Here is a 20,752-nt window from a genome sequence, read left to right as displayed (position 1 = left end):
GGAAATACAGCCCACTCATGGTGACTTTCAAGAGGAAGCAGTTGCGCCATGAGTGGTGCTATGGGGGTCCCAACAACACACTGGTCAAAGCGATGGAAACCGAGTGGATTAATGCAGACGTGTTTCTGGACTTGGGAAGACAATTCATTACTTCCCTACCAAAATATGTCATATGTCCTTCTCCTGGATGGGCACAGCTCCCATGTGTTTAATTTGGACTTTTTGGAACTAATGAGAAACCACAATGTGCATGTCGTGTGCTTTCCTGCACACGCCACCCACATTCTGCAGCCGGCAGACAGGGCCTTTTTCAAGTGGAACCTGGAGAGCCGTATCTTCACCAGGGAGAGAGCGACAGAGAAGAAGGTCCAGAAATTGACAACACTGTGACTGCAGAGAGGAAGAACGCTGTGACTGAGATGGTGACCCCTGAGCTGGACATCTCCCTAGCAGTTAACCTGGACGTGCCAGCAAACGTTGATCAGGATTGCCACCTTCGACCCCACAGTTGCTCCTTCCACATCTATCCACACTGCTGACATGATGCCTCCAGATCCCAGCAACATAGTTGAGGTGAAGACGACCAGTTTTGATGATCTCATGACACTGCCTACCCGCAATCAGCCCTCTACCAGCAAGCAGAAAAGATCCAAGCCTCCAAGCTGCTACCATACAAGTGAGACACACTTTGACTATGTTCGAAGCAGAGCCAAGGGGAAAGGGAAAGGAAACAATCCCAAAAGAAACAGAAAACTGAGGAGAATTTCTGGAGCATTTGTGGAGGAAAGTACAGGGACAAAAAAGATCTGAAGAGAGCAGAGGAGTGGATTCCCTGTGGAGCCTGCAAAAAGTGGGACCATAAGACATGAGGGGAGGAAAACGGAGTGATTGATGATGATGAATCATACCTTTGCAAAGAATGCCTTTAAATGTTAGACTGTGAAAGTTCAAGATCTATGCTCGGACTGAAAAAAAAAATGTTAACATGTTGACGCTGTTCCAAAGAAATGTTGATGACATTGATGAATACACTGTTGCTTTGTTTTGTAATGTTTGGATGAATTTTTGACAAATTTAATGAGCCAGGTTGATGAATAGGCTAGATGAACCGTTGTCGATGTTGGTGAACTGATACGTTGATGAATGTATGTACTGTTGGTTGATGAACTGATGAAAAGACGATTTAATTCTACAAAATGATATTTTAAGTAAATTAAATGTTTTAAAAACATGTTGGATTCTCGCTTGGATTAATCGCTTTCACACCTTAATCAATAGCCTAGCCTATAGGACCTAAGCATATCTGCTGACATAATAATCCATTAAGCTATCATAAAACATCATAATAGGCTAATACATAGTATCAAGTAACCTTAGACATATATTTAAGGTTAAGAAAAACAAGAAATCAGTTTAAAATATTATTTGAAATATGTCATTATGGTTGACAGCAAGGGCCCGGGAACTTGTGTGTCCCAAATTACCAAACATGTCACTGAAAAAGAGTTTTGTGTCACCTACAACAAAATGGTGAGCCATGCTTTGTAAAAATATCATACACACTTCATTTCTTCACATAAAGAAAGTAGACACCTTCAGGGATTCTAAAATGTATCATATGTTGTTTCGGGTTTATTTTTAACTTGATGACAAGAACGCGATCCAGTAAAACACAGCACATGAACACGTGCTGGTTGGGCTTAGTTCTTTGCTGCATGCACAGATAAAGTATATTATATTTACCCACAGAGCAAAAGGTTAGGAACAAAGTAAGTGCTGTTCATTGCTCCTCTTTGAACATGACAGCTAGTGGAAGAGGGTGGCTTTGAGGACCAATGCAGGTCATTAGCCCACTGAAATACCTTCAGCTTAATTTATTTCTGAAGTGATTATGACTGCACGATAGGCTAATTAGGAACTCTGCTTAACATTTTACAGAGTCTGTTTGTAAAGCATTAACTTCCACTGATTAAATACGGAATCTTTGATGAGTGCTCGCCTGTGTGTTTGACAGAAGACCTTGCCTTAGCTGCTTGCAAATTCAAACACTGCATTTAGGTGTTTTATAGAATGATGAGCAGTCAAGTGTGTATGTCTCAATTACTGTGAAAAGCTCTTCCTATTTCGGAGGACTAATGAGTGTGTGCATACAGGCAATAGCGAGCACTTCTTCTAGACAAAGAAATAGGCTGTCAAGTCAAAAACTAAAATCTTCCAGCCAAAAAGGAAAGGTTTTTAACTCGTGTAATTTTTTAGTCTCATATTTTGTCTCTAACCTTTTCTGCTTAACCTATCTGCTTACACTGATTTGATTTGGGCCATTCTGCCATCCTCCTCATCCTCCGTCATTGTCCTTCACTTATCCATTCTTTAAAAGTCATCTGAGGTTAGCTGGAATGTCACATCGCTCAAGTGTGCCCTCTGGGGCAGCTCCTGTTATTTTAAGGGGTCATGTACATTTATTCAAGCAATGAATAAAGAAGCACCCAAAGGCTGGGATAAGAGGTCTGAGCAGAGCCACGGCTGAGAGGATGAAAAACAACATTTACTTTGGGGAAGTGGGTTTCAACAAAAAAACCTTTTTAAAGGTCAAAGGTCAAAGATGGCCGCCACCTGTCATTAGCTGACTTTGGCCTGGCTCAGTGGACCTTGGGCTCTTGGCCATCCACCCAAGAGACCATAAGTGGTGACTTACAGAGATTTTTCAATGAGAGGAAATCTGTTGGAATGCTTTCAGTAACAGCAAGTGTATTATAAAATCCACTCTTGATGTGTGAGCAGGAATATTTCCACAAGAAAAACCTCTGCAACAGCATTCAGACCATCACAGCACACTAAAGCTCCACTGAAATTCACACTAATTAAATTCTTTTAGGGTCAGCAGCACCTTAAGTTGGTGTGACACCTATTCAGTCGTAAGGGAAACTCTGGAGAGAAAGACTGAAAACAGTCAGTTCTGAATACATGTCATGTGAGTGCTTGTTTCTACCAGCATTTGAACCTGGTCGACTTTGAGAGAAAATAATTATATCAAGTTGCATCATTATCTCCACCTAATCTCACATACTACTGGACCCATTAGCCGAATATTTTTTGTGCACATTGATGACTGTATGCTCAAGGACTTCTCGTGGTTGCAATGATTCACAATTTTTGAAAAACCTATTTCATCGACTGCTCTGTTTTATACCTCTCCTCACCCCTCTTAACCGGCCGGTAAGTGAATACGTTATATCATTTAAGTTACGTATGTACGTAAGGTAAATATGTTGTGTAAGTGAACTTACTACGTAAGTTAAAATAAGTCAATGTTGAATTTTGGTTTCACACTGGACACGAACAGCAGTATCCTGGGTGAAAGTCCTGTGTTTGTTTGACCCATCCATCCACCCTGACCTTGTCCCCTATGGATGTATTATAAGATCTGGATAACAGACCAAAGATGGCGCCTATTCAGTCCAATTAGAATTGCTCGTCTGGCACATATGCCAGAAATAGTTTCTAGCTTCTGGATTTACATCCGGGGGTATGCGGCCCAGTGAATCTGCGTAATAGTGTTTCTCCCGCTAACCCCGCCCGCAAGTTCCCGCTCGGCCCATAGACTGTACATTGTGATGACGTCACAGATTTTTAAATCGCTTTTCCTTGAGGAAAGTTTTACAAATACAAAACCTCCATGGATCAAAAATTCATAATAGAAAGAGTCATAATTGACCTTGTTTGCAGTTCAAGGTGTCCTGTCAACAGTTTTACAGACATGTCTTTTATAATGGTGGCCTATGGGGAAAATGCTTTTTGGGCTGCACCCAATTATACATCCATGCTTGGTCCCTACGTAGACTTTGTCGCTCTTTATACTACCTCATTACATTCGTGCGTAAAATGACACATTGTCTCTGCACAATATAAGTCAGTACAGACTAAATGGAGTGAAATGACACACGATAAACAAAAACGCCGTAATGATAACACATGAAATGACTTACGACATCGGCGTGTTATTCATATGTTTGGTGATACCAAGCCTGGCGGAGATCTGCACTCTACTGAGTGCACTCTTCTAGTTTACAGTATGTAAACATTTTAATTAACTCAGATGCATACTCATGCACACACAGAAAAAAGCAAGTGAAAGAAAGTTTAGCTTTTTTTTACCATTAGCTGCTGCCTGGAATGCTTGCAGTGGGTGTAGTGCTCATTAAGCAGTGATATAAAGCACAATCTCATAATGACTAAAGATCTGTTGTCTAGTAAGCACTAACAAAACGATTGATTCGTAAGCAGAGAAAAAGAGGATGGAAAGGAAAGGGAGAAAATTATAATGAGAGCGTGAGAGAGGGAGGGAGGGAGGAAGAGGCATTTAGTTGGCAGACAGTTTCCTGATTCAGCCAGGCTGGAGAGCAGGGGTAGCTGTCTTCTTCCATGTACCTCATCTATCACTGCCTATTTCTAGGAGACTCACCCGTTTCCCCCACCACATACACACATGGAAGGGAGTGAGAATTCAATCTTTCCTTGCCTCACAGTCATCTGCAGAAATGCATTTGTTCACCCTTCGCGGCAGGGCCCCAAAACCTGCCAATAATCGTCCACCAAGGCGGGAAAGAATCACTGCAGGTACCGAGCTTTCCTCATGTGATCTATTTCCAATCTGTAAAGTCCCACAGGTAGATTAGGAACAAGTGGAAACAGGGTTTAAGGAGTAGCGGTGGTCTTCAACAGCAGGGATCCTGTGGCACTTGTTGACATACAGTATACCATTCAGGCGCTCAGAGCCATATTCATGACAAGAGAATTAAATTTTTTACTTTTGAGGAAAATAGTTTAGAACAATTTCTCAGTTTACCTCTTAACATATTCTTTTACTGAATGGAAAGATTTAAAAATATAAAGAATTAGAAACTCTTCCCTGTTACAGCAAGACTGATGTGTATTTTCATAAATCTTATATCTAGCACAGCCAAAACATCAACAATAACTGATTTTTTGGCCACTTGTGGGCAGCTTAAACAAGCTGTGAATGCAACTGTGACATTATTATCACCTATTAAGTTGATATGGCAAACTTGTTAGCAAGCAGTTGCCTATTTACACATCCAGCAGATGTGGAGCAACAGCATTCATTTGGAGTCGTGTTTCTGTCTAGTTGCTAGCATAAATGGCTACTTGCTGTGTTATCATTACCGGTTCCGTAAAAGTAGGCCTATTGTTATTTTGACTTTTTACTAAATGGTTAAGTCTTGGTCAGAAATATGGCCACTTGGAGGCAGAACTCCACAACAAGCTGAAAATCACACACATTTGACATAGTGTGTGTGATATTCAGCTTGTTGCGTATAAAGTTGATATGGCTAATGTTAGCAGAAAATTGCCTGTGTACACATCTGGCAGACAGGGAACAACATAAGCATTCATTTGGAGCTGTTTTTCTGGTCACCTAAGGAATGTCTGGCCAATATTTTGTTGATTCCCTGAGGAAAATATCCAGCTCTTTAGCTGCTAAATGCTCCACTATGTTCACCAGCTAGTTGCTAATTTTTCTGCTAGCATACAGTGGATTTAGAGCTTTTTCACTGGTCAGAGTGAACCAAAACAGTAATGTTGTGGTCTGGAAAACCAAAACAATGAGCTGAAAGACGCTAAAATGCTCCGTAGAGCTGAGAGAAACTGCAGTCAGGTGATAATCTCTACGAGAATTACTACAAGCGACCCCTTTTACAAACAAGTAGTCATGTGATTCATTGTTGAGATAAAAATATTGATTATAGTCACATTAATGTAATATGGGAAGACATTACAGCATAATATTAGTACCAGCGTATTTGTTAATGGACCATATCCCAGCAAACATTTGGGCATTGACAGCCTGCACCTGTGTTGAAAACCTGTGAAAGCATAATGCCATAGGCATAGGCAGACCTAATATGTTACTGATATTAATTCACAAGTTTCCAGGGCCATTTAATAATACTTTCCACCAAGATACTATGTCATACTGAAAAGTTTGTTTGGATTGATTGCCTGCATGTCTATCCAGTTTCATGCTGGGAAACTTTGGGACATTTTATAACAAAAATGTTATCTGTGATCAAGATGAAATTTGTAAAACATTGGGCCCTAAGACAAATCTTCTCCCAGCAAGGTAACACACAGGAGGTGATCAAACTGAGACAAGTACAAATGTTTTCTGAAATGATATGGCACTGTAAAAATTCATTAAAAAAATCTCAGGAAAGTGTTGTTTTGACAGTAAACTATTTTAACCAAGACTTCATTTTTTATTTGTGGATTTATGTTTACACAGGTTGGTGCAAGCTGTCATATCGACATCTGCTGCACGTCAAAAATGTTGGCTGAGCCTTTCAAAAGGGAATTCGATATTAACGTGTAGTCTGGCTTTTCCCTGTGAAACAACAGGCTCATCATTACTCTGACAGGGCTCGAGTCCTTCCACGCTGAACATCTCCCGACATTAAGACGACCTTTTCACCAGGACTGTCTGAATCAGGTCAGAACAAGGGGACGATGATCACAGCCACGAACCAACCCTTTCAAACAAAACTATCTCCCTCTGGTGAATGCCAACCCAAGTTTGCTGACGTCCAGACTCTTCTCTTTCCTCTCTGTCTCTCGCCGCTCTTTCTTATTCATTTGCATAATCCCTGTGACACTCTGATTAATAACTCCAGTGTGATTTGCATATCTATGCCTGAAATTGAGGACAGACATTCACTCAGTAAATACAGTCCAGCAAGAAACAAACTGTCGAATGTGGTATTGGTGGGACGAGGGATCTCCAGGGAGCGGATGAACGTGGAATATTCTTAGGTTAAATAACACACAAGCAACCACGCGCGCGCGCACACACACACACACACACACACACACACACACACACACACACACACACACACACACACACACACACACACACACAGACAGACACAGAGACACAGACAACGCTTACAGGGTACTTTCTAACTTTCCATCTCCAATCCTTTTCTTAAGCCCTTGGCCCCAGCCGAACATAGGAGGGCTGGGAAAATGGAGACCTTACTACTCCAGCTGTTCCAAGTACAAATAGTAGTTTAAGAAGATACAACCCCCCAAAAAATGACCAAGGCACAGCTCTGGTTAAACCGTTCCTTGGACAGTGAAGGCAGATTAGGTGTTAGAGGCTTGTATTTGCTTCAACAGTGCCCCCCAGTGGGAGAAAAGATAGGCTCTTCATGATGCTTGATTTACCATCAGATCCTTGCACTCTGCAGGTAAAATCAACAAGTTAAATGTCCATTAAGAGATCACAATAGCAACTGTATGCAAAAGCTAGTGGAAGTTTGGTTTTTTTTTGTGGTTTTTTTACAATTGCTACAGACACAAACTAGGATACATAAGGTTTTAACTAGATATTCTTCTGTGTCTGAGCATTTTTACTCACTAAAAAAGGCTAACAAGGTATATTGTAAAATTGTATCCTCATATCAAATGACTGTCTAAAGAATGATCTATTTCAGATTTTTCAGACTTCTGACATGATCGCTAAAATTCAGTTTGATTACATATTATATGTAGAACTGATCATAAAAAAAAACGTTTTTAACATAACACTGAATTTCATGCATACAGTTATTATAGTAGTGATGGTTTTAACGGACCCAAAATCTAAATGTTTCAGAGGATTCTCCGCCTCAACGAGAACTCTATAGGCAACTTTTGAAATTCAAACATTTTAGTTTACCATCAAAAACTGCAAGAGTGAATCTCCCCACCACTGCAATGAGGCCTTCTGCATTTGTGTTGGGTGACTGAGTTGCACACACACACACACCTTCACACACATACAAATCCTTGCTGCCCCTAGGAGACCAAAGGCTGGAAATGACAAGCCTGCAATGAGGTAATGACATTTCCTCCTGCGTAATGTGGCCAAAGGCATCTCTCTCGCTCAGACAACGACAAGACGGAGATATCTGGCCAGCTCCGGTGACAAGCCCCGCTCTAATCGGCAGGTACAGCTTTCACTGCAACTCAGGACTGAACCACAGAGTAGCAGCTAAATAATTGAACAGGTGCAATATGTTGAGGCAGGGTGGGGGAGGTTTGGTGGTGGGTGAGGGGGAAGAAGAGGAGGAGGACTCACCCAAAATGTCTGCAGTGTCCTCTGCTTGGGGTAAAAGTCATCAAATGTTGGTTTGGGGAAAATGTCAAAGTACTTGCCTCACATTTTGTGGTCCAGAAACATGCTCCCTTCCACTTGATTCCCCCAAAGACACCAGCTGTCAGCAGCTGCTCTTCTTTTTCTGTCATTTCTCAGATTCTCCACCACACGGTCCCTTCATGCCACATTTTGGGAAAAAACAGACGATTTATTAGAATGCTTTTGTTTTTCCTGCTTTTGTGTTGCCATGACAACAAATTGGGATGTCATGCTGGCATTTCACCCTCGTCTTACCTCATGTGAACGACGACTTCACGGCCATACCAATTCCCGATTTCACGGGAAAGGTTGTCAGCGGTGGGAAGTGAGGGAGAATAGGTGTGTGTAAGTGTGTGCGTGGCGGGTTGACTGACCTTGGGAGACCGCCCCCCCCCCGTGCAGGGTTTAGGGAGAGGGAGGGATGGATTCAGTAAGCGAGATGCTGTGTAGCAGGTATCCAATCTCCCAGCCACACATGGCGAGTGCCACAGCTGCAGTCAGCTGAAACCGATGTGGCCTCTTTGTGAAGGCAAGGCGCTGCCCTCTGACACAAACAACACCACTCCAGTGTACAGCTACAGGTATCTCTGTGGACAGGGCATTAGTTAAAAGGCTCAATGAAGAGCCCAGGAAAGTTGAAAAAGAATCAACAAAAGCCTGTAACAAGAAAATAATGAGTTAAGTTTCCAAAGCCACACTGAAAGAATCTCCTTCAGCTGCAACTTTGAACATAATAATGCAATACACCTTGAAATGTTGGACCCTTTCAAAATGAAACATAGTTGCTTAAAATTAGTTCATGAATTTTATTATTAAATTATTGTAAGTTTGAAGATGCCTGCAGATGATCCCATTATTGTTTTAGATTTTCAAACTATGTAGAGGAGCATCTTGACAAGTTATCCCATCATCTGTCATATACAGATGGGAAAACCCAACATGAAGTGTCTCAGTATGGAGTCCGGCCACCACGAGCCTCCAGAACAGCTTCAGTGCTCCTTGCCAAGTCTGTGGAACTCTACTGGAGGGATGAACACCGTTCCTCCACAAGATATTCCCTCGTTTATATATACAACCTTTATTTAATCAAGTAATCTCATTGAGATCAAGATCTCTTTTGCAAGAGAGACCTGAGTACAGCAGATGGAAAGAAAAACAAACATAGCCAAAAGGACATATAGCATCAGAGACAGTCACAGACATCACTAAATAGATTTGAAGATAAAAGTTTAAATTATATCATTTGGTGTTATGGTGGTGGAGAGCATTGTCTTACACGTTAGTCCAAAATCTTCCATAGATGTGAAACTGGGTTGAGATGTGGTGACTGTAAAGGCCGTAGCATTTTATTCACGTCATTTTCATACTCACCAAACCATTCAGTGAGCCCTGGCGCACGGAAGCATCTGCATTTGATATGTTTCTCCACTCTTTTATTCAGGTTTTTCCTCTAATTTGTCCCCCTGTCTGTATTTCCACTCTATCTCCTAGAAATTACACTTGTATAGGCTGCTACTAAATTGTTTTCCCAAATATGTTCTGATGGAAATGTAATTGCTGCCTGGATACCGTATTGGCCTGAATATTATCTTATAATCAGGGTCATCTTATATTCTGGCTAATACGATAAACCACAATCTTTCCCTTACCATAACCAAGTGCTGTGAGTGCCTAACCATAACTATAAAACTGTTAGTTGCTACAAGAGGAAGTCGTAGAAAAGGTTTCAGTCATAGTCATCTGGACACTGTTTTCAGAATCAAGACGTTTCGGCTCCCATCCGGAAGTCATTCTCAATTGTGAAAAAAATGGGACGGGAACTAGAAATTTAAGCTACTGTGTTACATAAGCCCTGCCCTCAGGAAGGAATCTGCCTGAGTATCTGTTAATAGCTAGTTTCACCTGAAACTGACCTAATTGTTTCCAAGAAGGGCCAGTAATCAGTAATCAGGCCTATTGTTGGGCCTGATTAATGATTACCATCCCATTCTTTTCACAATTGAGAATGACTCCCGGATGGGAGCCGTCTTGATTCTGAAAACAGTGTCCAGATGACTACGACTGAAACCTTTTCTACGATAGAACACTCCTGGACGAATGAGGGACTACACCGTCTTACAAGAGGAAGTGTAAGTTTCATGTAATGAAATCAAATGAAATATGTTGTCATTGAGCATTTTACAGATATTTTTCAGCATGAACATTTTGCGACTTTGCAGATACGTTAATCAAAAATGTTTCCTCATTATGTTGATTGAAAAAAAACATAATTCTGGCAGCATTAGCATTATGTTTCTCTCAAAATGTATTTGCTGTAAATTGGTGGTTTTAATGTAATTATTAGGAGTCCGGGATGATATTTCACATTATTTTCGTTATGTGTAGGTTTGTACTGTAAATGTTATTGTGTGTGTATCAATGATGGTAAATAATATCAGTCTGTATGACTTGGTAATGGCAAATAAAAGTTTTTGAGGGAGTAGTTCTACTATTTGGGGTTAACGTCAAGAATCATCCAGCATCCATACATTTTCACTGGGACTCCTTAAAAAATAAATAAATCTGTCAAAGTCTTCTGTGCCATCTCTCACTCGAAAAAGTTTGACTGTGCCAATCAATCAAATAGGGCGTTATGGCAGAATAATGTGTGTTTTCTCTCAAGAATGCCCGTCAAAGGAGGCACTGTGGTGGAAACCTCCACTGGACCCACAAAGGTGTCACAGTAAGCAGGGGTTGTCAGAGGCTTGTCACTGCTGGGTGGTTTGAAAGCATGAAAAATACCCTCTCTGGGGACCAGTGGTGAGGAGAGAGGGAGCGTGTGTGTGAAAGCCTTAACTTACTTTAGCCTGTTGCATCAACCCTTGTCAATCCTCCAGACAATAGGTCTCCATCCACACGGTGGACGGTTTTCACCTTCAGGGGTGACGGCTATATTATTCAGCTTGACAAGCTGTGCCGGGGGGGAGATAAAAATCTTTGCCTAATTGAATGCTGACAGTTTAGGTTGACTCACACTCTAAGCTATATGGAGAGTGATTATTTGACTGAATACGATTATTATGGGTTGAAGATTCCATCAAAAAGTAATTCTGGCAGACTGAGGGTTCAGATTCAACGTCACTTATATCTGACAGGAAAGCACCTTTGACACAGCTGACAGCTATGTCTTAAAGGCAATATCCACCTCACAGGAGATTTAGAATGGGCTCCTTTTCCATTTTTCTTAGACTTTTTAAAGCTGCGTAAAGCCGCTTCACATTTTCGGCAGCCCAGAGTGCCAGTGACTGATGACAATTTCAGTTTTTTGAACATTTAAAAGACTTAATCACCCAGGAATCAATCACATTATAGTAAACTGTCCACTCCTCCTGTTTCATGGACCTTAACATCTTTTGGGGTGGATTTGACATATACTTTCAGCAAGGGTTGTTGTGTCCAGTTTGACGACAATTTTGGACATTAATCTTAAAACACAATTCTGGATATTTTCAGCCTATTTTCCTAATTTTTTGCCAATGTTGCTGTTTTCCAGTACTAACACATGCTCAAGGGCAAAAGCAAACAACACAAGTTGAATTTAAAAGCAATCAAAGCACCTTTTTTTTGACCCCCCACAACCGAAAGCAATTTATATGAATTTAAAAATGACAAGCAATCTACAGCAGATATCTTTTGTTTTGCAGAAGTAAAGTTTGTGTATTTATAACTGATGAATCTGACTTCAGAGCTGATTTTGACCTTTGATCTCTGTTATAATGATTAGTTAAAGGATAATCCACTTGAGTTATGTTTACTGCTCTCCCACCAGCAAAATCCTGTATATCCAACTTGTAATTACTACTAGAAGGCTGATGTCAACAGTTTTTTTTCCATTTGGCAGTTTTATGTTTACAAAACAATATAACAATATGATCCAGGATCATAGTCCCAGCCAGTCTAGCTAGCACATCAAGTTTAAGTAGTTCATAGTCAGAATTTGGATGCAGGGCCCATTACAGTTTAACGTTATTGTGATGAAAGCACATGTTTTAATCACTTTTGGGTTAAACTGTTAGAACTTACTGGCCCTCAGCAGTTAACTGAAGATAAGAGAAGCCTATTACTTTTTCTTCAGTTTCTGAGTACACTATTTACCACCTGGACCATACTGATATTAATTAAGGTTAATGTGTCTCACTTAGTCAGGGTGTAATGCTCTTCCTTTTTGCAATCCCACTTTGTGATTTATGATGATGTGTTTTGACTTCAAATTTTTGCCCCTTCTGCAGCTTTCATTTTAATCAATTATTTGTTATCACAAACAGCCTCTTTAAAGCTGCTCCCCTAACAGCAACTAGAGCGCTGGCTTTTTTTTGTTGGGGGGGGGGGTCCACATAAAATGTTTAAACCTACTCATAAACAAGCCTCATGCCACAGGTACACAACTCTTTTGACCATACAATTGGTGTATCACAGTATCCTCAAATTCAATTTATTAACAACAAACTAACTACAAAAAGTGAGACCTAACAGCACAGTGACATTGCAAATCCTTCTATGTCATCTTTATGCAGTGTGAGCGAGCTGATACCATGTACATACACGCACTTTCATCTGGCTAGTGAGGCTTGTTCATCTTTAGAAACCTAGACTGAACAGTACAATTGCTGCCCAAGTTAATAATGCAAATGTAAATACTGTTAAAAGGTAAATTCTAACAGAAAAGAATATGACCAAGTGAACAGCACAACAAATAAACATGGCATCATTATACTACATATAAAAGAATAATTATCTTGTACCAAACGACAGAAATCATTCTCCTCTAGCCAAGCATGTGCTATTTTGGTGTGCTTCCTTTTTTTCTTGTCAGTTTTGATAAGAGACCAGTGGAATAGATTATGCTTTTCAGGGGTCTCAGGGGGTTGGCTTGGCTCTGTTAGAATTCATTTAGTCAGATAGCCTCTGTGGAGTATCCCTGTTTTCAGAGGCCTGCATTTCTGACAGGTCATTATTGTACACCACACTGGGACCTACTGCAGAGAGCACCACGTAGCGAGCCCAACCCTGCATCCACAGCTCCACACGGCAGTGTCTATGTGCACACACACTATCAAACATGCCAAACAGGGGGGTAATAAACGCCCGCTCGTCTGATGTGCTGGTAGTTCAGTGGTGGACCTGCTAGATCTACCACCCGGCTCTCCATGATCATTACTGCTGCTTTTCAGACCCACGGCCAAAGACTCTCACACTCACATGTATAAGCTGCGAGCAATGAGCAGAACACTTGATGGATAGACCGTCATATGCATTTAAATAATAAGAACCCTGTGTCTTTCACACATACACTCATACACACACACACACACACACATGGTCAGTACCTGGAGTCAGTGAAAGATACGGTTACGTACTGCTCACACTGTTTTCCTTAACAAACAGGAATATACTGTGTTTTTGGTCGATTGTTCTGTTGGTCAGTGCTGTGTAGCAAGATAGTGCATATTACACATCTCACCGTGTTGCAGCTTTGAAGCTAGAACATACTGTACTTACTGTATTATATGAAACTCAGATTAAATTGCAGAAATTCAACCTTTCCATTGGAAGTGAAGTTTTAAGTTGAACTGAAATTTACATAAACTGCAATGATTCTGCAGCTATTGTGCGGACTTTTAAATGTTTCCAAACAGGATAACACTGTTTTTTGACATATTCGTGGAAACACCTTCTAAGCTTCAACCCTCTGGTTGGGCGTTTCCCTTCACAGCGGTTAACTGACATTTGAACGCAGGCATTGCTAGGAGATGTGCTGTCAACTTCTGTGTTGCACTGACTGCAGAATAGCCTACGAGCATTGATCCAAGACGTTTCTTCCCCTTCTTTAACAAGCCCACATAGCGTTGGCTGTCAACTGTTAGTGATTTAAGCCATCGCCCCTTTACAACATTCAACATGAGAGGGTCAATTGTACTGTTAAGTTTGTATTCCACTCGGAAATTTTACACATACCAAGTGAAACGTATATAGTCTAGCTTGCTAATGTTAGGAATTTTAATTTCAGTTCGACTTTAAAGACGCTAAGCAGCGGAAAATCACAGGCCTTAATACAGTGATAAGGTACAGAGGGACAAAGCACATTATGCCGTGATCAGAGCCAGTGACAGTTCATGTTATACATTTTAAGATTCACAACTGACTAACAAACTAACATGATCAGACCATTTCCTTTCTGCAATGGCGATGAAAAACTGGACAATGGGGAAGAAAAGGTGCAAATTTGATATACTGTGGATGCACTGATGCACTTGTCTTTCCAAACCCTTCTTCAAAAAGTTTATGACCATGTGTAATTAGCCACGTATGAACAGGATAATACTCTATGAGGTGTGCGTTGTTTTCAGACCTCCACAAGTGGATCCCTTAATTAATCATTATAACAGAGCAAAAATCTCCACAAATATATTTAGAAGTCTTAACTACAATACAATAATCATCAGATAAACAAATCATGTTAGAAAAGCATCCAGATTTGAAGTTAATTCTTAGATAATAATATCTTGTCAAAGTAATAATGTCTGATGATCATGTCTGATCAGCTATTAGTCGGTGATCCATTTAGTGCCTAGAAACATGAACATTTTCGGGATTTATGTCAAAACTCAATGGGAGTGTATATACGTAAGGGCTTTCTATTTGCCCTAGTAGCATTAACAAATGACCTGACTCCCATTAAGGAGCATTAGAAGAGAATTTCCAGAGCTGCACACAGCTAATATTCACAGCTAATTAGTGAGTGTTTGCCGACTGTCTATCAAAACTGTGACAAGAGAGCCGAATTACAAAGCGCTGCCATGGGAATGACTGGATATCTAGATAGGATTAATGTAAACAAGTAAGAAATTGTTGATGATGAGGTTCCTGGCTGCCGAGGGACCATTCCCTGACAGTGCAGTGCAAAGAATTAAGCAGTGAGAAACTACATTGTCCCTTTGCAAATTGTGTCACTGAGTACACATCCAGGAACCGAGGCGCCTGTTGCATGTTGAAATGAGTCCAGACGGACAACGAAAGAGGCTCACTCTGCAAGGTCACTGTTTCTGAACCTTCCTGGTAATTATTCTTGATACAAGGATTAATATCTAATTCAAGGCGTAGGCCTGGACGACTCTTTTGTTATTAACTTTGCTACAGTGGGGAAACCTTTCAGGATTATTTCAGTTCAATTATTAATTTTGGCCTAGCAGCTGATTGCAAACTGTGCTGGTAGGTTTACTCACCACATTGATTTCCTTGCCAATATTGAGGGTAGAGCTCCCAAGACATATGACCCCGCTCTCTCTGCTATGCTCTCTGTAAATCTTATTAGAGATGGAAGCTGATGGAAGATCCTTCCCTGCACGATACTGAGAAGAGCACAAGGTTAAAAGAAGAGACAAGTTCGACTGGGGTTGAAAAGATGTGGTCTTCAACTTACTTCTGTCATAAGAGGTTGTGATGTATGACAATCTTTTTCAGGTGAGAGAATTTCAACTGTCTGACTACAGCAATAAAGGAGATCATGACAATATTACTTTAACTGTAAATTGGCATTTGGTTCTGTTCACCATATATCAATGTACATTATCCACATACATCTCTTGAAGTTTACTATAATCCCATTATCAGAAGGTATTACTATCAACACCTATTTTCATAAAAAAATGATTTTAAAAATGTATTAAGTTTATTATAAACAGTTGACTAAAGATGCAAAAGGACAGACAACACTGGTTACATATTGCATCTGCTGATTTAAGTGGTTTGTATTCCTCAGACAGAGTAGCCTACTGTTTGTTTCCTTGAGTAGTTCAATGTTCACTTCTTTCCAAGTCTCCTTCCCTTGTTCCACATTGTTTGTTTACTGCATAATATTCCATCTATATCCACTCTGGGTCGTAGGGGCACAGGAGCCTGTCAAGATGCACTTGGTGGAAGGTGGGTAAACATCCTGGACAAATTGCCAGTCTATCCCTGACCATATACACAGACAGACACAAACACAACTATTAGTAATTTAGAATGATCTTCTTTGTAATGTGAAACAAACACAGACAAAGGCCTCAAAATTTCCGGGCACAAATGGAGGACCGTCTTGCTGTGAAGCATCAATGCTAACCATTACCAACCATTAGCAAAAAAATACTCACTCCTTATTCATGTAGCGATGCACTTAAGCTTAGCTAACATCAAAAGGCCATTCATCTAGCTACAGCAAATTTTCTGGGTTAGTTGTCTGACTGTAAGCTACATAACTCTGCTAGCTAGTAAACTACAAAACATAACTCTGCTAGCTAGTAAACTACAAAACATAACTCTGCTAGCTAGTAAGCTATGTAACTCTGTTAGCTTGCAGGATAGCTAGCAAAAGAATATGCCACAATATTTACTAATGAAGGAGCATTTTCTGCATTTTGTGCTTAAGTTGTGAATGTGCTACAGCAGAATGATAAACACATAGAGAATTATCAACCAACTCTGCTCTTCTACAGAACTTTTTAGTCATTGCTTTGGTTGAGAGGCCTGAATTAACTTTAGAGTCTGAGCTACTCTCCTTAACACCCGAAGGCAACTGTCTCCAGCAAAATACCTGATGAACCTACTGTATGCTTGCTTCCCAGTACCATAACGACAATGAAACACAGAAACTACCTGGTGAACATAGTGGAGCTTCACGCAGCTAAAGACCCAGATAGGAGGAGTTGGTGGAGAGCAGAAAATAGACCTAACAGGAGAGTAAATATTACTTACATTTGTCTGGTGGCCAGAAATGACTCCAAATGAAATGTTGACGTGTCTGCTCGATGTGTAAGTAGGCAACTGTTTGCTATCCCATCAGCCATAAAAACTTAACAAGCCACTGGTATGTGGTGGCTGTTCATGTCAGCTTGTTTTTATGTTTTTCTGCGCCCTAGTGGCTAAAGGTTGGTTAATGTAGCTGTAACAGTAAGTCCCGCTTACTGTAGTGTAAGTAACGACACTTCTACAGACGGAATATGTTTGTGCTCTTTACAATTTTTTTCATAAGTATAAGCCCTTGTACTGTAACTACAATCCCTAAAATAAGCCAAGGACAGGGTGCAAGATGTGATACACACACACACGTACCAATTGCTGAGTCAGGTCCCTGTTGGGTGTTGGCTAATGATACCAGCTCATGGTAGATGGATAGCCAGGCGGTGTCTCACTTCAGAGGCGAAGGCCAGCTTGGCCATATTACAAGCAAAACAGTGTCGCCATAGCACTGTTTGGCATGCTGCTCGGCCTCTGTGCGTTAGTCACATAGAGTCACCCGGGGAATACTTTCTACCTCTACTGATCACCGGCCTGCACCTCCTGGCCCTGAGAAATCAACAGCCAGGATTTATAGATTTACCTTAGATTGGCTGTCCCGCATTTGTACCCCCATAAATACTTTTACAGCTTTGCTAATGCCACTGTTGGGAATAAACAAGGTTACGGCAGACAAGATGAGGCTGAGATTTAGTTGGCAACTCGGACAGCACAGGGCAGAGCAATGAGAGAGGAGGTGTAATGTCAGAAAAGGGAGGACGCATTGGGAATGAGCACTTTATAGCAAAGCAGGGTGTACTTTTACATACCGATACAGGCTTTACAAGCCTATGCAATAACTGACAAAGATCTTGTACTCTCACCAGTTCCACTGCATAACTTGTGAAGACAGTCTCCTCCTCTGAAAAAGCTGAACCATTACGAACTCAAGTGGAACAACTAGATTATTTTTTTCTGTCATCTTGTATGTACCAAATAAAGCCCATCCATAAGACTCCTAACATAAACAAGATAAATATGCAATTAAGATTAATAAATAAACCTCCTGGCTTAAATAAAACTGATGACCTTGGTCGTAATTCTTATCAAAGACATTATAGATTAATTATTCAAGCACATTACTTCACTTCAGTTTTAAATGCTACTCATTCAGACAACTTCATGAAACTTGCAAGGTTTAAAAGCATAAAATATGCATGGTCAAGCCATCAGTCTGTTCATAATGAATAAGCATACCTTAGAATTGACACATTTGCTCTCGGAAAGACTTGTAAGACTGACGAGCATACGTACACTCTGGAGTTGACTAAGCACTGTGTGTCTTCCCGCTGTTTGCTCCTTCAAAGTCAGCAAAAGCTCACAGTTAAGTTGGTCGAGGCAGGAAGAAAATTCAGTGAGGGACATCATTTGTTTGCTTCTGCTGGTTTCGGTTCAGACAGAGGTCAGCTAGAGTGTGATTGTTTCAGAAAGAGCTCATGTATAGGCCATGATCTAATTTGTTTTGACAGACATCTTGTTCTCTCTGCCTAGATTTATTTTAGTCTCTTTAAGACAAAAACGTGATGAATTGCATAAATATCCACAGAAAGAAATCACCAATAAATGTCTCAGCAGGCCACCAAACAGCTGCAAAGCACCATGGTACATTTATGCTCTAATATTACAATTGAGATAAACAAAAGCATTTCTTGGGAAATGTTTAGGTCTATCATTGATTCTGTGTTGGCCCCCTTTAAATGAACTGTATTAGGGAGTCTTTGACCAGTCTTGAATGTGTATTTGGTCAAATTCTGGTGACTGACACACTGATAGCATGCAGTGAACACATTCATTCCTCACCAGTGGCTGTGGCCATTATCAATTTGTAGAAAACTACCCCTTTCAGGATAACTATTCATCATTTAAAGGTGAACATTCACAATGGCTTTCTATTTATTGATGTCTGCGTGTGGCTGGAAGGCCCACAGTGTCAAGATTTAAAGCATGTCCAAGAAAAGGCACTTTGATTACTTCTCAGCCTAAAGTATACAGAATGTGACATAATCTATCTACCTGGGGCTGTACTTTTATTTCCATGCCATCTGACCGTGCTGACTGTAGTCCAGTCATTAAACCTCAAGTCGGATTCTGAGTAACAATTTGAGTCCAAGCCATTACAAATAAATAACAAGTAGTGAGTCTTTAACTAGGAAGGGTGAAAATGACAAAAGCCATTTTAAAAGAATAGTTTGCTATTTTGGGAAATACACTTTTTTTGTTTCTTGTTGAGCATTAAATGAGAAGATTGATTCAACGCTCATGTCTGCACACTAAATATGAAGCTACAGCCAGTAGCCGTCTGGCTTAGCTAAGCACAAAGACTAGAAACAGGGGGAAACAACTAGCCTGGCTCTGTCCAAAGGAAACAAAATCCTCCTAGCAGCACCTCTAAAGCTCACTGGCTGTATAGCTAGACTTTATGCTAAGCTAAGCCCTGCTGGCGGTAGCTTCATATTTAGCATGCAGACATGAGAGTGGTATCAATTGTCTCATCTAACTCTAAAGCGAATGAGTGTATTTCCCAAAATGTTGAACTATTTCTTTAACATTCCATGATTATGGTTTATGGGGTTTCATAAGTACTTCAACTGCAGAGTTTCCCATGCAGTAGGCTATACATTAACAATGATGTCAATCAATCCGAATTGGGACTTGCATATTACGCTGCATACCATGCAGATTTTACTGGATACTAAGAATATACATTATAAAATTCAGATTTCAGTCATGCTGTTACATTTAAAAATTTGATAAAAATACCAAACTGTGTTTTCGAGGGTCACTTGTTCAGCGTCACTGTCCGAATGGGCCACATCAGAAGGGGAAGATAAATGACAAGGAGCAGCAAACATCTACATCAAAATGACCTGGAATACTTAAACACAGACTGTCTCCAAACTGTGAATCCACTGCAGGCTGGTAGTGTTCATTTATTTACTGTACACACCAGTGGGGGTACGTGAAGAGAGCAGTGATGGCTGTGGGGGGAAGAGGCAGATGGCAAATTGAGGGTTATTACAGCCTGTGCTTAAAAAAAAAGAAAGTTGCAAAGAAAAGATGACATATGCACCATCAAACAAGGCGACAAGACGGAAAGCTTAAAGCTATAGGAAATTTAAAATCTTGATTTTGTAGCTACATGCTGTAGGTGTTAGTTTCATCTGTGCCTTGCCATCAGCTCCAAGAAAGGCCTTCAACAACTGCTCATCATGTGCATCCCTGCTGTTCTTTTACCTTATGTTTTTTTTTATTGTTACAGATTTTGAAACAAGGCAGTGTGGAGAAGTAACTTTCACTAGAATGTAGCAAAGTAAAACCAGATAGGGGGACAGATATTTTGGGTAGTCACTACCTAAATATAGTCTGAAGTGGACACTCTTTGTACAGTCTTTTAGTGTATATTTGTCAATGAAAAAAAGCCTGATATTAGCCTTAAATGGATTAAAAGATGTACAAACTGAATAAGATCTAGGGTCAGATGAATTTGGATTTGGAAGCAGATGTGTAGAAGAGAGAGAAGTGTTGCCAAAAGAGAGAAAATGCTGTGCTTGGGGTGATGTGTCAAGGAAAAATGGTGCCAGATTTGATGTATTCCATCTCCATTAGACTGCACTGCCGACCATCTGATTGGTAAAAACAAATTGTTTGCTGTAAAACTAAACGGAGCAAAGCCTCTACTCTCCCTTTTTCGCTTAGATATGT

At 40.4% G+C, this 20,752-nt stretch overlaps 1 protein-coding gene across 1 annotated transcript in view; it reads right to left on the bottom strand.

The window, feature by feature from the left end:
* The window catches only part of ntng1a (netrin g1a), a 303,494-nt gene extending 286,247 nt beyond the window's left edge, over positions 1–17,247 (bottom strand). Inside the window, exons 1-3 of the mRNA XM_044176497.1 lie at positions 16,970–17,247; positions 16,010–16,192; positions 15,460–15,585 (exon numbers count right to left, since the gene is read on the bottom strand). The gene's annotated coding sequence lies outside the window, so the exon portion shown is untranslated. The remainder of the gene's footprint in view (positions 1–15,459; positions 15,586–16,009; positions 16,193–16,969) is intronic.
* Between the last annotated feature and the right edge of the window lie 3,505 nt (positions 17,248–20,752).

This window comes from Siniperca chuatsi, linkage group LG19 (assembly GCF_020085105.1).
Source record: "Siniperca chuatsi isolate FFG_IHB_CAS linkage group LG19, ASM2008510v1, whole genome shotgun sequence".
In the NCBI taxonomy this organism is placed as follows: Eukaryota; Metazoa; Chordata; class Actinopteri; order Centrarchiformes; family Sinipercidae; genus Siniperca; species Siniperca chuatsi.
Note: the sequence above shows the minus strand (reverse complement) of the source record. Positions and strands in the feature narration are given on the sequence as shown.